Genomic DNA, 15,563 nt, shown 5'->3' on the forward strand with positions numbered 1-15,563 from the left:
GGGCGCGCCTGGGGGGCCTGGCGCGCCCTGGTGTCTTGTGGGCACCAGGAAGCCCCCCTCTAGTAGTTATTTGCTCCAATATTTATAATATATTTCAAAATAATTCTCCGTAAAATTTCAACTCATTTGGAGATGTGCAGAATAGATATCTCTGACGTAGCTTTTTCAGGTCCAGAATTCCAGCTGCCGGTATTCTCCCTCTTTATGTAAACCTTGCATATTATGAGAGAAAAGTCATTAGAATTACTCCATAAAGCATTATTATGCTTAAAAATATTATAAATAACAGTAGGAAAACATGATGCAAAATGGACGTATCAAAGATCTACCCAGAGTGAGGCTAGTCCTTCGTGGGCGTAAGATATGGTGGAATAGATAAGGTTGCTTCTTCGTGGACCCTTCATGTGGGGAGCCCTCCTTGGACTCGCGCATCCGTTGCCCTGTGTGGGTTGAAGTCTCCATCAACGTGGATGTACGATAGCATCACCTATCGAAACCGCGCCAAAAATCACCGTGTCTTCATTGTGTTTGATCTTCCTATCTCTACCCCCTTTACTTTATTGAACTTGCATGTTGTTATCATTCCGCTGCCCTATCTCTGGATATGCATGTGTAGGAAGTATTGGTTGCAACTTAACTAGTAAAATCGGCCTAATTATCAAGAAAACTAAAAGCTGTATTGCCTTGTTAAGTGTCTATTCAAGCCCCTCTAGACTCGACCTTCTCGATCCTACAATTGGTATCAGTGCATTGATGTCCATTGCTTTGGTTTAATCATCGTTGGAGGAAGATGGATGTGTTTACTTTGGGGAGTCTTAGATTTAGAGTGCCCATTATCAATGGAGAGTACTATAACTTTTGGAGAGATGGAATGTTTGATATCTTTGATAAATTTAGTTTGAGCAAGTATACTAATAGCCCATATGTTCCTCCTATTAATCCCTTGCACCCCACTCATGAAGAGGAAATTGACATGCTTCATAATCTTAGAACCGTCAATCTTTTATCATTAAAGGATTACCTAAACTTGTGCTTGGTTGTATGCCAAACTTTGTGTGCGCCTATACCCTATGAAAATATTTGAGAAAGTGATGTCCAAATTACTCTCTGAAGAATCTTGATGAGATTCTTCATAAGACCTTTGCTTTTCAAAAGATGAATCCTAGTGATCCTAAATTTGATGATTGCCTTTTTGAGCTTCATGATATCGTGTGTGCTAAAGGCGATGTTAGAACTATTAGCAATATCATCATAGAAGCCATTCGAATTCACTCTCTTGAACAATGTCGTGATCATGGAACTAATGAATGCGTTGCCCTAGGTGACGATCACTTACCAATTGATGATGACAATATTGAACATGGCTATTATGATGAAGATGAAGAATTCGACATAGAATATGAGAAGACTATGAGGAATCTTAGTTTCATCGCAAGTCTTCGAGATTACATGTCCGGAGGAAAGGAAAGGATTCTTGATAGTGGATGCACCAATCACATGAACAGAGATAGAGACATGTTTCGTGAGCTTGCTAAAAATGATGGTTCACGCAAGTATGTGACTTTTGGAGAGAACTCCAAGGGCAAGGTAATTGGCCTTGGTAAGGTGGCCATATCCAATGATAGATTTATTCAAAATGCCATGCTCGTTGAATTCTTGGCTACAATCTTCTTTCTATATCTAGATTAGCCGACTTTGGTTTCAATGTTCTATTTACTGAAGTAGATTGACAAGTGTTCCGTCGATATAATCACATCATGGTCTTCACTGGCATTCATAGAGGTGATTTGTACATTGTTTATTTCACTAAAAGAGCCCAACCTCGTACATGTATTATTGCAAAATCTTCTAAAGGTTGGTTATGGAATAGAAGGCTAGGACATGTTGGTCTGTGAAACCATGATAAGCTTGTTAAAGGAGATCATATTCTTGGTGTTAAAGATGTTATCTTTGACAAATATATACTTTGTAGTGCTTGTCATGCAAGAAACAAGTTGGAGGAAGTCATCCTGTGAAGGACATCATAACAACTAGAAGACCACCTGAGCTACTTCGCATGGATCTTTTTGGTCCCAATGATTACAAGAGCCTTGGTGGTAACTGATACGTCTCCAACATATCTATAATTTATGAAGTATTCATGTTGTTATATTATCATTCTTGGATGTTTAACAACCATTTTATAGCATTTTTATATCATTTTTTGAGACTAACATATTGACATAGTGCCCAATGCCAGTTGTTGTTTTTTGCTTGTTTTTTGCATCGCAGAAAATGAATACCAAACGCAGTCCAAACACAGCGAAACTTTTTGGAATTTTTTTCTAGACCAGAAGATACCCGGTGGGCCAAAGAAGTACTAGAGGGGAGCTCCGAGGGGAGCACAACCCACCAGGGCGCGCCTGGGGGCCCAGGCACGCCCAGGGAGGTTGTGCCCACCTCAGTGGCCTCCCGCACCGCCTCTTCACCCTATAAATTCCCAAATATTCCAAAAACCCTAGGGGAGTCGATAGATTAGAAGTTTCGCCGCCGGAAGCCTCTGTAGCCATGAAAAACCAATCTAGATCGCGTTCCGGCACCCTGCCGGAGGGGGAAATCATCACCGGTGGCCATCTTCATCATCCCGGCGGCCACCATGATGAGGAGGGAGTTGTCCACCCTCGGGGCTGAGGGTTTGTACCAGTAGCTATGTGTTTAATCTCTCTCTCTCTCTCGTGTTCTTGAGATGTCACTATATTGATGTATCACAGGCTTTGTTAATATAGTTGGATCATATGGTGTTTTCCCCTCTTTATCTTGTTGTGATGAATTGAGTTTTCCCTTTGAGATTTCATTTTATAGGATTGAATACTTTTATGGATTTGAGAGCACTTGATGTATGTCTTGTAATGAATACCCGTTGTGACAAATGGGTATCATATTGATTCACTTGATATGTGTTTTGGCACTCAGCTCGCGGATTCCCGAGGTGACATTGGGGTAATCTATGCATAGGGGTTGATGCACGTTTTCGTCTTTGTTTCTCCGGTAGAAATCTTGGGGCACTCTTTGAGGTTCTTTGTGTTGGATTGAGTATTATGAATCTGAAATTGTTTGATGCATATCATATAATCAACTCACAGATAGTCGCGGTGACATTGGAGTATCTAGGTGTCTTTAGAGTTGATTGATGTGTATCATATGGTGTTATTTTAGTATGAACTCTTGGATAGATCGATCGGAAAGAATAGATTGGTGTTATTTTAGTACGAACTCTAGGATATATTGATCGGAAAGAATAGCTTTGAGGTGGTTTCGTATCCTACAAACAATTTCTTCTTATGTTCTCAGCTATATAAGAACTTTGGAGTGATTCTTCATCGCACGTTGAGGGATGGTTATAGGATCCAATTATATTAGCACTATTGAGAGATTGCACTAGCGAAAGTACGGACCCTAGGCCTCATTTCCAAGCATTGCAATACCGATTGTCCTCCGTTTTATCAATTGCTACCTTGATGTTTTTTTATTGTTCCTATTACAAAAATCAATATCTACTACCATTACTGCACTTGTATCACCATCTCTTCGCCGAACTAGTCCACCTACACAATTTACCATTGTATTTGGTGTGTTGGGGACACAAGAGAATTTTTATTATTTGGTTGCAGGGTTGTTTGAGAGAGAGCATCTTCATCCAACGCCTCCCACGGATTGATAAACCTTGGGTCATCCACTTGAGGGAAATTTGCTACTGTCCTACAAAACTCTTCGCTTGGAGGCCCAACACGAGTCTACAGGAACAAGTTGTGTAGTAGACATCAAGCTCTTTTCTGGCACCGTTGCTAGGGAGGTGAGTGCATGAAGGTATATCTTTAGATCTTGCAATTTAATCTTTTAGTTTCTTGTATTATCACTAGTTTTGTTTATAAAATAAAACTACAAAAAAATGGAATTGAGGTTGCCTCATATTATTCATCTTTATAATGTCTTTCGTGAAAATGATGAAAAGGAAAATTGTGCTCAATTGATTGAAGAAGAATTCTATAAAATGTTTGACAAAAAATCTTTGAATGATGAGCATGATTGCAATGCCGTTGGTATGAAGTCTTTGAATATCCATGATGCTAAGGATATACAAAGCCATAAGCTTGGGGATGCTATATTTGATGAAGATGATATTTTTAGTCCCCCAAGTTTTGATGAGAAAATTTATTGTGATGAAAGCATGCCTCCTATTTATGATGATTATATTGATGAAAGTGGGTTTGGAAGAGTGTCAATTTTTGGTACTAATGATCCCACTATTTTGGAGGGTATTGAATCTTATTGTAATATTTATGAAATTGGATTTGGAGAGGTCATGACTTTATTTAATGATGAATCCACTATTTTAGAAGAGGTTCCAATTGACTATGACAAAAAAGTTGCTATCTATGATGATTATGGTGATGACATGTATGCTATATTGAATAAAGATAACCATGAAACTTGTCGTCATGATTTTAATTTTCAATCACATGATTGTTATTTTGTTGAGTTTGCTCCCACTACTATTCATGAGAATAAATTTGCTTATGTGGAGAGTAATAAAACATTTATGCACGTGGATCATGAAAAGAAAGCTTTATGTGATATTTATATTGTCGAATTCATTCATGATGCTACTGAAATTTATTATGAGAGAGGAACATATGCTTGTCGGTATTGCAATAATATCAAGTTTCCTCTCTATGTGTTGAAAATTTTGAAGTTATGTTTGTTTTGCCTTCCTATGCTAGTTGATTCTTCCTCCCATAAATTATTTGCTCACAAAATCCCTATGCATACAAAGTGGGTTAGACTTAAATGTGCTTGCCATGTTTTTCATGATGCTCCCATTATGTTTCAATTCTTATCTTTTATGTGAGCATCATTGAAGCCATCATGCCTAGCTACAAAGGCATTAAAGAAAATTGCTTGTTGGGAGATAACCCAACACTTTTACCTACTTTTTTTGTGTGTTCACATGATTATTCTACTGTAGTAATCATTTTTATAGCTTTTGTTTCAATAAAGTGCCAAGTAAAGCCTTTGAGATTATGTTTGGTGATAGTTGATTTGATATTGTTGGAAAACAAAAACTTTTGCATCCAGTAAATTTTTTTAAAAAAATCACAGAAGTGACGAAACCTTATGAATTTTTTACACAATATTGATATATAAATTTCCTACATCTTTCTAATTTGTTAGAATTTTCGGAGTAGCAGATGTATGGTAGTTGTCCAGTTCATTACATACTGTTCTGTTTTTGACAGATTCTATTTTCAATGCATAGTTTGCTTGTTTTCTAGTTTCTATGGCTTATATTGATCAATATAAATTTTATAAATGATATTCTACAGTAGGAATTGTGTGGAAAAAATTATTTATCTTATCTTGACAGTACCAAAGTGAATGATTTGTCTTTATCATACTAACCTATCTCATGAATCCGTTAAGTTTTGTGTGATTGAAGTTTTCAAGTTTTGGATGAGATATCAATATGAGGAGAATAAGGAGTGGCAAGACCCTAAGCTTGGGGATTCCCAAGGCACCCCCAAGGTAATATTCAAGGAAGATCCAAGCAACTAAGCTTGGGATGCCCCAGAAGGCACCCCCTCTTTCGTCTTAGCAGTATCGGTAACCTTACTTGGAGCTATATTTTCATTCATCACATGATATGTGTTTTGCTTGGAGCGTCATTTTATTGTGTTAGTATTTAATTGATATTATTTAGAATAATGTTTTGCATCTTTTATTTCAACAAAAATGTCAAGTATAGCCTTTACCATGCCTATTTTGCAAGCCTACATGTTGCTGTCTGAAAACAGAAAGTTTGTCGCTGTTGCAAAAATTCCCCAGAAAAGTCAGAATGTGATAAAATGTTGAATTTTTTTCACAATAAGATATGACAAGTTTTATACAGTGTGGTAAATTTTAAGAATTTTTGGAGTTAAAGGAGTAATGATATTCTTGCATCCTTTACAGATTGTCCTGTTTTGGCAGATTGCTGTTATGTTTGCTTGTTTAATGATTCTATTTGAGAATAGAATGTGTTAAATATGGAGAGGCATTTAGTACGTAATGTTAAATAATAATTTTAGTGATTTGCTATAGTAGAGAATCATAAGGTTATTTCATTGATTTATACTAACTTATCTCATGAGTTCTTGTTGAGTTTTGTGTGGATGAAGTTTCTAAGATTTAGGGAAACCGTGATATAAAAGGAATTAAGGAGACACAAAGCTCAAGCTTGGGGATGCCCAAGGCATCTAAAGATAATATTCCAAGAATTCTCAAGCATCTAAGCTTGGGGATGCCCCGGTAGGCATCCCACCTTTCTTCTTCAACAATTATTGGTTAGTATCTGTTGAGCCTAAGTTTTTGCTTCTTCACATGAGTTGTGCTATTCTTGGAATGTGATTTTAGTTTGTTTTGCTTGCTTTTCTAATAAGATACTTAGATCTGAAAGTTTTTAAATAAAAGAGAGTCTTCAAATAGCTACCCATTTACATAACTACTCGCTTGATCTTCCCTTATATCTTTTTGGAGTAGTTTGTCATTTACTCTTGTGCTTCACTTATATCATATGAGTAAATTGTTGAATGAATTGAATATCATGAAGTTGAAATTATACGTTCATATCATGCCTAGTAGTAGCTTCACATTGGGTTTAGAAAGTGAAATAATTTGAAGCTTGACAATCACAATATTGGTCATACAAGCAATTCATGAATGATTAGTATAAGGAAGAGAACTTTCGCATATAAATATATTATCTTGCAAATCTTCTATAATTGTGAATACCCATTAATTATTTTAAAACTTGAGCAAATTAGTTGAAGTTGGACAAGGAAGACAACGTAATGAGTCATGTTTGGGTATATTTGCATAGAAGTTATATTGTTATGAATCCTCCAACATGTGGTGCTTGCCTAGGATCTTTTGCTAGACAAAATTTCGTACTAAGTAGAGATACTACTAGTGAATCCAAAAACCCTTAAATCTAGTTTCTTGCCATGAGTGTCCACCATACCTACCTATGGATTGAATAAGATCCTTCAAGTAAGTTGTCATCGGTGCATAAAGCAATAAAAATTGCTCCTATATATGTTTGATCTTTTATTGTAAGGGAAAATTGAGCGTTGTACGAACTTGTGATGGCAAAGTAATGAAAGCGATGGACTGGATAATAAAGGTTGCTATCATAAGGGGAAATATAACGTGACGTTCCTTTGCATTAAGAGCTTGGGCATCCAAATAAAAAGCGCATGCATGACAACCTCTGCTTCCCTCTGCGAAAGGCCTATCTTTTACTTTTCAGTATTTAATTTTATGCAAAGAGTCAATAGTATGCATTCTCATTGCAACCTCAATTATTCTCTAGTTGGCAAGCATCATATGGTGGGGAAAGATCGAGGCACATATGGCCAGTCAAATATATTTGATCATGAATTATTATTGCTGACAATTATCTCGATGATAAATGAGTTGGGAGGCAAAATATTAAGCCCTATCTTTCTCTGTGTTCGATAGATGCCATTTGTACTAAGAATATGCTTTGAGTACTAGCAGTCATGGAAGACTATATGATGATTAAGTATGTGGAGCTCTTACTTAGACTCTGTTGAATAAGTTGAATTGCAATTGTTTGGTGACTAAGAATATAGGTTGTTGAGTTTCAAGAGAATTCATTGTTTGAACCTTAACATGTGAATTGGTTGCTACTTTATCATGATGAGTTTTATGAGAAAGAGTTGCTGTTATGATGCTAGGAAAAGTGATTGAAATTATCATTGATCAAACTTATGCACTTTGCTAGCATTAACACTTCATAAATTATCTCTTTTATCATTTACCTACTCAAGGACGAGTAGAAATTAAGCTTGGGGATGCTGATACATCTCCAACGTATCTATAATTTATGAAGTATTCATGCTATTATATTATCATTCTTGGATGTTTTACAATCATTTTATAGCAACTTTATATCACTCTTTGGGACTAACCTATTGACATGGTGCCCAGTGCCAGTTGCTATTTTTTGCTTGTTTTTTGCATCGCAGAAAATCAATACCAAACGGAGTCCAAACGCCGCGAAACTTTTTGGAGATTTTTATGGACCAGAAGACACCCGGTGAGCCAAATAAGTACCACAAGGGAGCTCCGACGGGAGCACAACCCACCAGGGCGCGCCTGGGGGCCCAGGTGCGCCCAAGTGGGTTGTGCCCACCTCGGTGGCCTCCCGCATCGCCTCTTCACCATATAAATTCCCGAATATTCCAAAAACCCTAGGGGAGTCGATAGATCAGAAGTTCCGCCGCCGCAAGCCTCTGTAGCCATGAAAAACCAATCTAGATCGTGTTCCGGCACCCTGTCGGAGGGGGGAAATCATCACCAGTGGCCATCTTCATCATCACGGCGGCCACCATGATGAGGAGGGAGTAGTCCACCCTCGGGGCTGGGGGTTTGTACTACTAGCTATGTGTTTAATCTCTCTCTCTCTCTCTCGTGTTCTTGAGATGTCACTATCTTGATGTACCACGGGCTTTGTTAATATAGTTCGATCATATGGTGTTTTCCCCTCTCTATCTTGTTGCGATGAATTGAGTTTTCCCTTTGAGATTTTGTTTTATCGGATTGAATACTTTTATGGATTTGAGAGCACCTTATGTATGTCTTGCTATGAATACCCATGGTGACAATGGGGTATCATATTGATTCACTTGATATGTGTTTTGGCACTCAACTCATGGATTCCCGAGGTGACATTGGGGTAATCTATTCATAGGGGTTGATGCACGTTCTCGTCTTTGTTTCTCCGGTAGAAATCTTGGGGCACTCTTTGAGGTTCTTTGTGTTGGATTGAGTATTATGAATCTAAAATTATTTGATGCATATTGTATAATCAACTCACGGATACTCGCGGTGACATTGGAGTATCTAGGTGACATTAGAGTTGGTTGATGTGTATCATATGGTGTTATTTTAGTACAAACTCTTTGATAGATCGATCACAAAGAATAGGTTAGTGTTATTTTAGTACGAACTCTAGGATAGATTGATCGGAAAGAATATCTTTGAGGTGGTTTCGTACCCTACAAACAATTTCTTCTTATGTTCTCTGCTAGATAAGAACTTTGGAGGGATTCTTCATCGCACGTTGAGGGATGGTTATAGGATCCAATTATATTAACACTGTTGAGAGATTGTACTAGTGAAAGTATGGACCCTAGGCCTCATTTTCAAGCATTGCAATATCATTTGTGCTCCATTTATCAATTGCTACCTTGCTATTTTTGTATTGTTCCTATTACAAAGATCAATATCTACTATCATTACTACACTTGTATCACCATCTCTTCACCGAACTAGTGCACCTATACAATTTACCATTGTATTTGGTGTGGTGGGGACACAAGAGACTTTTTATTATTTGGTTGCAGGGTTGTTTGAGAGAGACCATTTTCATCCTATGCCTCCCACGGATTGACAAACCTTAGGTCATCCACTTGAGGTAAATTTGCTATTGTCCTGCAAAACTCTGCGCTTGGAGGCCCAACACGAGTCTACAAGAACAAGTTGTGTAGTAGACATCAGTAACACTTTTGGTTTGGTCATAGTTGATGATTTTTCCAGGTATATGTGGGTTTTCCTTCTCGATGACAAATCGCAGGTACAAAAGATCTTCAAGACCTTCGCTAGAAAGGCCCAAAATCAGTTTTGAGGTGAAGATCAAAAAAATTCGAAGCGACAGCAGAACGTTGTTCAAGAACACCAGTGTGGATACCTTTCTTGACTAAGTGGTATCTCACTTGAGTTCTCGACTAAGTACACACCTCAACAAAATGGAGTTGTTGAGAGGAAGAACCATACTCTTATCGAGATGGCAAGAACGATGTTAGATGAGTGCAATACGCTAAAACACTTTTGGGTGAAAGCGGTTGAGATGACTTGTTATGCTACAAATCGGCTTTGTCTTCACAAGCTTCTTGCTAAAACGGCATACGAGCTACTCCCCGGTAACAAACCCCAAGTTGGATACTTTCGAGTATTTAGCTCAAAGTGTTACATTCTTGATAAGCATCATCATTCAAAATTTGCTCCTAAGTCTCATGAAGGTTTCCTACTCGGGTACGGATCAAACTCTCACACTTACCGTGTCAACAACAACTTCACTCAAAAAGTTGAAGAGACGGTATATGTGAAGTTTGATAAATCTAATGACACGCAAGTCGAGCAATTGCCAATTGATGTAGGAGACAAAGATCCATCAGAAGCAATTCAAGATTTATCTATTGGCAAAATTCGTCCTAGGGAAGTGAAGGGGAGTACTTCAGCAACTCAAGTGGAAGCCCCAACTTCACATCAAGGTGAACCACAAGTTGACATGGAGACATCCACAAGTGGAACACATCAAGATGAAGGTAACAAGGAAGTAGAACAAGAAGATCCACCTCAACCTCCTTCTCCACAACCTCAAGAGAATGAAAATGCCAACGACAATGAAGATGATGATGATGATGATGATGGGGAAGCTCCACCACAACCCAAACACAAGCTACCTTGAGTTAGACCAATAATCGACAAAAGTCATCCTGTTGAGCAAATTCTTAGTGACATCAAATATGGGAGAATCACTCGCTCTAAATCTTGTTTAGCTAACTTTTGTGAGCATTACTCATTCATCTCTAGTATTGAGACTATGAAGGTATATGAAGCCCCCGAAGACCCGGATTGGGTGAATGCTATGCACGAAGAACTACACAACTTTGAGCGGAACCAAGTATTGGCATTGGTTGAGAAGCCCAAAGATGAGCAAAATGTCATCGGAACCAAATGGGTGTTTCACAACAAACAAGATGAAGATGGACAAGTTATACGCAACAAGGCTCGCCTAGTGGCTCAAGGCTACACACAAGTCGAAGGTATGGACTATGGTGAGACCTATGTCCCTATTGCTAGACTTGAGTCCATTCGCATTCTTCTTCCTATGCCAATCACCATGATATCACCCTCTATCAAATGGATATAAAAAGTGCCTTCTTGATGGTGAAATTGAGGAGGAATTTTATGTCAAACAACCTCCCTGCTTTGTTAATCCCAAGAAACCAAACCATGTCTATAAACTTCACAAAGCGCTTTATGGCCTCAAACATGCCCCTAGAGCTTGGTACCTCCCTTGTATCACATCAAACCCCGTGCAGGTACTTGGATATGCATCATTTCCACAAGTTTTCTCCCAAGTCCTACCTTGAGTACACAAACTTGGACCAAGTATCTAGATCTTGATTGGTGTGCTCAAGGAACAAAACAACTTCAAACATATCCTTTGAAAATATATGTTATACTTTCCATTTTTATCATTTTGGATACACATGATGTTCCTTGAATGACTAACCCATGCAAGAAGATGAACTACAAAAGAAGAAGGATAGCTCCCAACTCCATCAATGAGCATCCACAACAAGATCAGCTACATGAAGGAGTCAACACCAAAACCCAAGGTAAGTGATCACATCTTAGAGAAGCTTTGCTCAAAGACATGAGTTAAAGCAACACAACAATATGTGAGTACATTGAAATGCTTAAACAAAAACATGGTAACCCCATTTTGAGCTTAACGATGAGTATGACCTAGGATTAAGTGCTCTCACTTGAATCCTAAGTCAATATACTCTAACATAGGTCACCTAGTCGCCAACCCTCTTCTAGATGAAGTTCTCTAGTCCCTCTTGTCTTGTTATTTCTCTTTGAGTGTAGTTGCTTTGTAAAAAAAACTCCATCTAGTAGTTTCTTTTCTTCAGTTCTCTTTCTTATATTAGCCATTTTCTTTCTTCTAGTTAATTTCTTTCAAATCTTATCTTGATTCCTTGAAAATCCTTGTGAGATCTTATGCCAAGTGAGCTGAGTTTGACAAAATTTTCTTTGTCTTGAACTCGTTCCCTCTTATCCAAAATGCATCGGTGTCACCGAGCCGCACTAACACTTCTCACATGTTCTTCGGTCGTACCGACAAGAACAGCCTTGGACACACCACTGTGATCAACTTGTGATGTTCCGTTCCTTGGACTCACCGATTGATCCTACTCGGAGACACTGATCTCACTACACAAAGAAAATTTTGCCAAAATTTCCTTCATATTTCATCTCTGGCTCCACTAAATTATTCTTTACCCTCTAGTGCATTCAGTATCATCTCAGCTAGATGTGCTACTCAAGAACCATACCTATTTAACCAATGACCTTGGAACTAAACCCTTCTTGGAAATTCATGTCAAAGGGGGAGAGAGATGTGCACATCAAAGGCTTCCAACCTCTCATCTTTCAAAGAGAGATAATGCACCATCTAAGAGGAGAGAATTCTATATGTTTCTAAGAGGGAGAAACATATATTTGCTTGATCAGTCCATATGATCCTTTCTTGTTCTGATTTTCTCTCTCCCTACCTACTCCAAATATATACCATCTTAGATTCAGGGGATAGGAAGTTCAAAGTCTAGGGGACAAAAATTATTAAATTCTATTGCAAATCCTAGTTTAACCTTGTGGATACATGTCTGCACTTAAGAAAGTATTCACTTAGTGATACTATCTTCTACATGTCATCCCAATATTGGTATTCTTGTTGTCCTTGCATTTCCCTTTGAAGAAATTCTCTTGTGTTATCTAAACTTGTTTTCTCAAGCTTATTTCCTCAAGTAAAAATGCTTAAGCACCTCAAGATAAGTATATGCATCACACTCATGTGCATGATGATCTCTTGCTTCTTGCACATATTATTTTCAAAAGAGAATCATGAACATAAATATGTTTCTTTCACATCTTTGCTCTGGTGCATATAGCTAAGATACATATATCATATTAAGTTTCCTCCCTGTTGTGCATTTGCATTCAAAAAGCAATTAATCTTTAAAAGACTACACACTTGTAGGAGGAGCGTATATATGCTACATGTCTCCCAAAGCTTTCACATATTAGTTGATATACCATTACTTGAAGCTTTGATGTATGTTGTCATCAATTACCAAAAAGGGAGTGATTTAAAGTACATTTACTCCCTTGGCGGTTTTGGTAATTCATGCCAACATACATATTGTTGGATTAACACTTTTATCTAGTACATTTCAGTAAAGTTCAACATTGGCATGACAAGGACATGTGATTCTGGATCCCTCAAATTATTAAGAAAACACACTGGCAAAAGCTTCAAGACTCTACATTTTTGGTTAAGTGATCAAATATCACAGTGAGTCCATAGGAAAGCCAATACTACTAAAAGGGGATGAGATTTTGATCATGACTCAATTGCTCAGAGTGCTTGAAGATATTCCTCCAAAAATCCTCAACCACATTCTCATTCTCCATCTATCAAAACCTTAAAGTCAAACTTGGTCCCACTGAAACACTCACATCCGGACCCACCGAGTTAGCCAAGATAGAGCCATAAGCCAAACCCTAGAAACTCGATACAACCAAGATGACATTCGGTCTCACTGAAGTGCAGTGACCAAGTCTATGTAACCCATAGACTTCACTTCGAAACTACTGAGTTGAACCGATCGAAATTACCGAGATGAGGAATCTTCTTAGCTCATCATGAATCGGTTTTACCAAGTGGATTCATTCGGTCTCACCGAAAAGCCTAACCTTCAAATCTTTTACACTATTCGGTCTCACCGAGATTTCTTTTCAATGTCACCAAGTTGTGCTTAATGTTTGTAATGGTTGGATTTTTGGTGATGCCTATATATATGAAGGAAATATGACCTAGAGGCAATAATAAAGTTGTTATTTGTATTTCCTTATATCATGATAAATGTTTATTATTCATGCTAGAATTGTATTAACCGAAAACTTAGTACATGTGTGAATACATAGACAAACAGAGTGTCACTAATATGCCTCTACTTGACTAGCTTGTTAATCAAAGATGATTAAGTTTCCTAGCCATGGACAAGAGTTGTCATTTGATGAACGGGATCACATCATTAGAGAATGATGTGATTGACTTGACCCATCCGTTAGCTTAGCACTATGATCGTTCAGTTTATTGCTATTGCTTTCTTCATAACTTATACATGTTCCTATGACTATGAGGTTATGTAACTCCCGAATACCGGAGGAACACCTTGTGTGCTATCAAACGTCACAACGTAACAGGGTGACTATAAAGATGCTCTACAGGTGTCTCTAATGGTGTTTGTTGAGTTGGCATAGATCGAGATTAGGATTTTTCACTCCGATTGTCGGAGAGGTATCTCTGGGCCCTCTCCGTAATGCACATCACTATAAGCCTTGAAAGCAATGTGACTAATGAGTTAGCCACGGGATGATGCATTACGGAACGAGTAAAGAGACTTGCCGGTAACGAGATTGAACAAGGTATTGAGATACCGACGATCGAATCTCGGGCAAGTAACATACCGATGACAAAGGGAACAACGTATGTTGTTATGCGGTTTGACCAATAAAGATCTTCGTAGAATATGTAGGAACTAATATGAGCATCCAGGTTCCGCTATTGGTTATTGACCGAAAGTGAGTCTTGGTCATGTCTACATAGTTCTCGAACCCGTAGGGTCCGCGCGCTTAACGTTCGATGACGATCGGTATTATGAGTTTATGTGATTTGATGTACTGATGGTTGTTCAGAGTCCCGGATGTGATCACGGGCATGACGAGGAGTCTCGAAATGGTCGAGACATAAAGATCGATATATTGGAGGCTATGATTGGACATCAGAAGGGTTCCGGATGAGTTCGGGCATTTACCGGACTACTGGGGGTTACCGGAACCCCCGAGGGAGTTAATGGGCCTTAATGGGCCATGCTGGAAGAGAGGAGGAGGCAGCCAAGGTGGGGGGGCACCCCCCAAGCCCAATCCGAATTGGGAGGGGGGCCGGCCCCCTTTCCTTCTCTCCCTCTCCCTCTTCCTTCTTCTCCTACTTCAACTAGGGAAGGGGTGAAACCTACTCCTACTGGGAGTAGGACTCCCCCCTTGGGCACGCCATGAGAGGGCCGGCCCTCCCCTCCTTGACTCCTTTATATACGGGGGAGGGGGGTACCCCATAGACACACAAGTTGATTGTTTAGCCGTCTGCGGTGCCCCCCTCCAAAGATTTTCACCTCGGCCATATCGTTGTAGTGCTTAGGCGAAGCCCTGCTTCAGTAACTTCATCATCACCGTCATCACGCCGTCGTGCTGACGAAACTCTCCCTTGACCTCAGCTGGATCTAGAGTTCATGGGACGTCACCGAGTTGAACATGTGCAGATCGCGGAGGTGTCGTACTTTCGGTGCTAGGATCGGTCGGATCGTGAAGACGTACGACTACATCAACCGCGTTGTCATAACGCTTCCACTTTCGGTCTACGAGGGTACATGGACAACACTCTCCCCTCTCGTTGCTATGCATCACCTAGATAGATCTTGCGTGATCGTAGGAATTTTTTTGAAATTACTGTGTTCCCCAACAGTGGCATCCGAGCCAGGTCTATGCGTAGATATTATATGCATGAGTAGAACACAAAGAGTTGTCGGCGATAATAGTCATACTGCTTA

Source organism: Aegilops tauschii, chromosome 3 (assembly GCF_002575655.3).
Source record: "Aegilops tauschii subsp. strangulata cultivar AL8/78 chromosome 3, Aet v6.0, whole genome shotgun sequence".
Taxonomy (NCBI): domain Eukaryota; kingdom Viridiplantae; phylum Streptophyta; class Magnoliopsida; order Poales; family Poaceae; genus Aegilops; species Aegilops tauschii.